We start from the raw sequence: 6930 nt of genomic DNA, 5'->3' as shown, positions 1-6930 counted from the left end.
TTCTACAGTTTGGACTGAGTTCAAGAATTGTTCCTGGCTACATGTCTCCAAAATGATGTTTTCCTTTTTTTCTTCTTTCCTTTTCTTTTTTCCCCCATTTTTTTCCTGATTTGAAATAACTAAAATTTAAGCTGTTCTTTCTTAAAGCCCTGTAAACTGAAGCTAGACAACTTAACTTCAGAAGAAGGTAACAGTAACCTATGTACATACATAAACCACTTTCATACCTGCCTACTAATGTATCGGCTTCAGAGTAATATGGCCTATATCAATTTTCCAGGATTGTTCTTTTTGTTGTTGTTGTTGTTTGTTGTTTTTCTCCCTTCCTCTACTGATTTTCTCTTCATAAAATGTGAGAATTTACAACCTTCTAAAAATGAGCTTTCCTAATAATATGGGACCTACCCACCTAGGAATAAATTGTCCTAATCATGAGAGATCAGACAAAATCTGAAACCAGAGACTTATTTTCTTGAGAAATGTTTTTCCAAAAGATTTTAAAAAGAAAAGCTGGAAAGTGTGAAAGGAAAATAAATCTCAGGACCCCCAAATCAAAAGTCAAGCTGGGAACTGTGTTGGGCAAACCTGCCTCTCATTCTATTCCTAAATAAGATAACTACAAAGAATTTTAAAAACTGCATACCCCCCAACAATTTTCCCATAAGAAAATTACTTGTGGACAATGGACAGACAGAACTCAAAGTCATCAATAAGGCATAAGTGACTATTCCTGTAAATTCTGTATTCAGTGAAAGGCTAATTGGAAACTCAGAAGAATGCAACCATATAGCTCATGGAAAACTGCTGTATACTTGCAAGAAAATGAAAAAGAAAAGGCAAATAATAGCATACTAATAAAAATAGTTTGACCTCATGGACCCATGACCTGGAACACCCCTCCCCACTTTGAGTTGTCCCATCTTTCCACACCAAATGAATGCATATCTTACATGTATTGATTAATGTCTCATGTCTCCCTGAAATGTATAATATCAAGCTGGGCCCTGACCACTCTGGGTACATGTTATCAGGATCTCCTGAAGCTGTGACATAGGTGTGTCCTTAATCTTGGCAAAATAAGCTTCCTAAATTGACTGAGATTTGTCTCAGATATTTTGAGTTCACAAACTAAAGTAAGATAGAATGAAGTTTTTTTAAAAAAGATGTATGAACAAAATATAAATATTAATAAGAACATACAAAACTTGAAATTAAACCAAGAAGAAATTCTGGAGCTTGAAAGTATAATAACTAAAATTTAAAATTCACTAGAGGGATTCAAAAGCAGATTTGAACAGGCAGAAGAAGTAATCAGAGACCATGAAGATAAGTCAGTGGAAAGTATCAAGCCTAATGAATGGACAGAAAAAAAGATTAAATAAAATTAAATAGACCCAACCCTAAGGTATCTGTGGGACCCCATCAAGCAGACCAATGTAGGCATTATGGGAATCTAAGAAGGAAAAAAGATAAATAGACAAACTATTTAAAGAAATAATGGTTTAAAACTACCCAAATTTGATGACAGTCATGAATATAAACATTAAAGAAGCTCAAGAGACTCCAATTAATATATCCTCAAAGAGATCCACATCAAGACACATTATAAACTTAATTTTCAAAACACAATGACAGAGATTCTGAACACAACTAAAGAGATTTTTTTGTCACTTTATCATTAAACTTTTTCCAAAGCACTAGAAAGGAAAGATTATTTTTTTTTTAATGGGGAAAGTGAGATCTGTCTAGTGTCACATATGTCATATGTGGCAGAACTTAGATTTGAATGGAGATCTTATGATTTTTGCATTGTGGCACATTATTGCTTATACCACAACTGCCTCAAGAGCAATTTTAGCAAAACAAAACAAACTCCAAAAGCATTAGTTTCCCAGAATGTATACTCCAGTAACTCTGTTCCTTCACCAAAAAAAAAAAAAAAAAAGTCATTACATTAAATAGAAGACTATTATTTCACTCCAAGGAGACAAAGGTCATAAGAGTTCAAAAGAATGGAAAAAAAACAGGGTTCTTCTCTCTCCATTACTGCAGAAGACATGCTCAGAATAACCAATGGAAGAACCAATCTCAGAGAATTTAGCAGAGAACATTTGAGAAATTATGGCTTCTCCCACCTCTTAGTCACCACCAGACACAGCTATATCTGTAACCTTTTTGCCCTGTCATCATCAGAAATAATAGAATAAAGTAATGCACACCAAAAAGGAATATAAAACAGCAAAAAAAAAAAATGTGCTTCAGTGGCATATGGGAGGTAGGTATATTATTAAACAGACACACAGTACAGAATGACCACAATGTGCAGAACTGAATGGACAGCTACATTTTTGGTTATAAGGATCACCAGGCATACCTTGAAGATATTGTGTGCTCAATTCCAGACCACCACAATAATGCAAATATTACAATAAAGCAGGAAACATAAGTTTTTTGGTTTCCCAGTATGCATAAAAGTTATATTTACACTATACTGTAGGTTATGTATGCAATAGCATCACATCTAAAAAGTGTGCATACCATAATTTAAAAATACTTTATGGCTACCAAATGCTAACAATCATTAGAGTCTTCATAAAGCCATAATGTTGCTAGTGGAGGGTCTTACTTCAGCGTTGATGGTTGCTGACTGATCATGGTGGTGATTGCTGAATCTCTGAGTGACTGTGGAAGTTTCTTAAAATAAGACAACAATGAAGCTTACCACATTAGACTGTTTCTTTTATGAAAGATTTTTCTGTAGCATTTTAAATCCTTTTTTGTCATTTTAACAATGTCAACCATAGTAGATTCCTTGTCAAGGAAACAATTTCATTGCTCATCAGTAAGAAGTAACTCCACATCCAGCAAAATTTGATTATGAGATTGCAGCAATTTAGTCACATTTTCAAGCTCCACTTCTAATTCTAATTTTCTTGCTATTTCCATCACATCTGCATTTACATTCTTTTTTTTTTTAAGTTTTACTTTTGAATCACACCAGATTAGGCACACTTTTTCTTTAAACATAAGACATTTTGTATTTTTTTTTTAATTTTATACTTCTCACATTTCAATTTTTGCCAGTTTGATCCTGTTGCCCTTTGTTCCTAATGACTCTTCCTCATGGTGGTTTCTTTCCTTGTGTGCTTTAACTATAAGCTCTATTTTTTTTTTAAACTGAAAGAATTCCTTGAGGCCTCAATTTAAAGAACAATTCTCAAGAAAGGATTACATTTGCCTCTGTCAGGTGCCTGAAGACACTAACTACTTGAGACCATTTTAAACTAAGTTATCAGCCTGAGAATTTTCCAGACCACATGGATTGTTGTACTGAGGGACAGCTGTGCTTCCATATTACCAGGAAGCTTTATATCCCTGCCTCTTACATCCCTTGCATCCAAAAACAAAGCCAAGTAAGGGAGTTGTGGGACTGGTTTACCCTTTAAATTATCTTGTCATCCTTGAGGGGGCCAAATTAAGTAGGAGGGGTTTCAGATCTGACTTCCCAGCTGTAGATGCCTTAGGCTTTGTTGCCTATCCCAATATGTGGCCCACTAAAAAAGTAATTCTAGGCTACCCGCAAATCCCACATGAAAGCAGAATAAGGACAGGAGCAGTGGCTTACCCCAGTAACCCCAGCATATTGGGAGTCCAAGGCAGGCAGATTACTTGAGGCCAGGAATTTAAGACCAGCCTAGGCAACATGGCAAAACCCCTCTACTAAAAGTACAAAAGAAATTAGCCAGGCATAGTGGTGAATGCCTGTAATCCCAGCTATGTGGGAGGCTAAGGCACAAGAATTGCTTGAACGTGGGAGGCGGAGGTTGCAGTGAGACGAGATCACACCACTGAACTCTAGCCTGGATGACAGAGCAAGACTGTTTCAGAGATGAAAAAACAAAACAAAACAAAACAAAACCCCACAAAAAAAAAGCAGAATAACAAAAAGATGAGTAGCAAGAATGTTTATGAAATGGCTCCTACATAATGTCCCAGCCCTGGGACAGACTACATCATCTTCACTGGCCCCTCTTTTCAGTATCAGAATCTCTAGTTTAGGGCAAGCATGAGATAACACAAGGACACAATGAACCAGATCCAAGTTGAGGTCGTATGGCACCGGCAAAGGCTGAACTATTCTTTTTGTCTAGCCTTAAGAGCAGACCAAGAGCTCTCTAGTCTTCTCTGAAGCAATGAAATTCAAGGGCAGCTGTGATCCTTGCCCTTGAATGAAAATGAGCCGAGGCCAAATCTGTCCTCACAGATCCATGTCTCCCTAGGGCAGTGACAGAGCAGCAGATAGTTCCTTATTACTCTATGGACGAACGGAGATGTCTCCTCTCCTTGCCTGCATTTCGTCGCCTTTTTGACTCAAAAAGCTCTCCAGTTTCTTGCTGCGTTTCAGCTCCTTGAACTTCACAGCCAGTGCCAACTGGAGCTGCTCAGATTTCTTCAGGAAGTATGGCCGATGGCCTTGTTGGGCCTGAGCCTGATGTTTCTGCTTCAGAGCCAGGTGCAGCTCCTGCTGTTACTTTCATTCCTGCTGTGCCATTCCTTGCTTCTCCATTTGGTAAAGCAGTTGCTGCAGTTTCTCATGCTTCTCTCCTAAACGGTGCTTCTTCAACTGTTGTTTCACAAGCACTTTCTCTTCTGCTTGGATGTCATTCAAGAATTGATACGTTTTGTCAAAACCTCAGGATTATATTCCCCTGACAGATTATCAAAGCAAGGGGTTCAGGCTACATTTATACTGATGGGAACAACCTAATGTAAATATGGTACTCAGATCTTGGCTGACATTTCCAGAGGCCTGTGCTTATCTGCAACACATGCATTTTGGATAAGTGGTCTAGAACCTTGTTTCTTAGGGCTGTTTTCAGCTGCCAATTGTTTGTAAGCCTTAGTCCCCACTTGGCTCTGCAATTCCAACAGTTTCTCAAATGACATGTTAAACGTGCCCCTCAGCATATCTGGGGCTGTAGTCCCAGGCTTCACGCCCCAGCAGTCCTCGCGGAGGTCACAAGCCAGGCGAGGACATCGGGCCCTGCTCCTGCCCTGCATTTACTTTACTAAGTCTTGAACCCCTCTAAGTCATCTATGAGGGTTGAAATCTGTTTCTTCCAACTCATGTTAATATTCACAGTTTGAACCTTCCCATGAATTACAAATGTTCTTAATCTTTTCAAAAGGTTTTTAATTTACTTTACCCACATTAATCAGAGGAATTACTATCTCTTGCAGGTATGGCCTTCTGAAATGTACTTATCAAATATAAGACTTACAAGTTGAAATTACTACTTGATTCATGACTGCAGAATAAATGTTGTGTTGTCTGCAATGAAAAGAACATCTCCTTGTACATCTCCATCAGAGCTCATGGGTGCCATGATTAGGTGTATCGTCAAGGAGCAGTAATGTTTTCAAAAGAATCTTTTTCTGAGTGGTAGATCTCAAAAGTGGTCTTAATATATTCAGTAAATTATGATGCAAACTGATGGGCCATCATCCAGACTTTGTTGCTCTTTTCTTATGAAAAAATGTTTTAAGTATTCCCTCAAATATGTTTTCCATGTTGTTTGCTTTATCTTCTCTCTCAGGAATGCCAGTAATTACAGGTTTTGTCCTAGACATAATCACATATTTCTCAAAGGCTTTGATCATTTTTTTAAATTACTTTTCTTTATTTCTATCTGATTTAGCCTATTGATAATTCTGTTCATTGTATTCTGAAATTCTTTAAGTTAATTTTTCAATTCCAGAATTCTGATTGATTCTTTAAAGATGTTTATATTTTTCTTCATTTTGCAGATTGCTTTAGTAGTTTGTGTTGATTTTCAACCTTGTCTTGGATCTCATTGATCTTCCTTGCAATCTATATTTTGAATTCTTTATATGTCACTTCTGAGTTCCCATTTTTGTTAGGGTTTATTTCTGGGAAGCTAGCACAATCTTTTGATGATTTGCAACATTCAGATATCTCATGGTACCAGAATTCTCATGATGTTTTCTTCTCACTTGGTGAGGGTGCCACTTTTAATTTCTGAAATTATTTTTCTGTGGATAAAATTTTTCCCGTTCCTATTTTTTTTTTCTTTTTCTTTATCCTTCTCTTCCTTCCTATGGGGTGTAACTGCAAAGTAAAGTCCTTTGGCTTTTTTTCTACAGCCCTATGCCCTCTGTCAACAGATTTTATATTAAACTGTCTGATTCAACTTACAAGCAAGTTGATGGCACTTACAGGTAAGAACCAACTTTGGCACCAGCAAATGGGTATGTAGTGGATCTTTGTTTACTATGAGACATTCTCTGTTGTTTCAGATGATAGGCTGGACATTGGAGTACCCAGTTCCCTAAGCTTCCTGTTTTGAGGAAATCCAGGGCCACAGCTTGGCAAAGCTGGCTTGCCCATGAATACCTCAGTGATGAGCACAGGCACCAGGTTTGATGAGAATGACTGAGAGGATCTTGTGGTAAGATTCACGGAGGTCTCTGTGAAGGGTGAGTGGGCTGCACCAGCACCATTTCCTAGATAGGCAGAAACAAGTTTCCCTCTCACACACACCAAAAAAATGAAATAATATCAAGCATCTTCTCTGACTACAATGGAATAAAACTAGAAATCGGCCAGCTGCAGTGGCTCATGCCTGTAATCCCAGCACTGTAGGAGGCTGAGGCAGATGGATCACCTGAGGTCAGGAGTTCGAGACCAATCTTACCAACATGGAGAAGCCCCATCTCTACTAAAAATACAAAAAGTAGATGGGTGTGGTGGTGCATGCCTACAACCCCAGCTACTCGGGAGGCTGAGGCAAGAGAATCACTTGAACCGGGAAGGCAGAGGTTGTGGTGAGCCAAGATCACACCATTGCACTCCAGCCTGGACAACAAGAGTGAAACTCCATCTCAAAAAAAAACTAGAAATCAATAACA

The 6930-nt window shown here is 38.0% G+C and overlaps 1 pseudogene; it reads right to left on the bottom strand.

The window, feature by feature from the left end:
- Positions 1–4310: 4310 nt before the first annotated feature.
- Positions 4311–5061, bottom strand: LOC108281701 (annotated as a pseudogene).
- Positions 5062–6930: the final 1869 nt, after the last annotated feature.

Source organism: Cebus imitator, unplaced genomic scaffold, assembly GCF_001604975.1.
Source record: "Cebus imitator isolate Cc_AM_T3 unplaced genomic scaffold, Cebus_imitator-1.0 Scaffold230, whole genome shotgun sequence".
Taxonomy (NCBI): Eukaryota; Metazoa; Chordata; class Mammalia; order Primates; family Cebidae; genus Cebus; species Cebus imitator.
The sequence above is the reverse complement of the archived record's forward strand: the minus strand, read 5'-3'. Positions and strand labels throughout refer to the sequence as shown.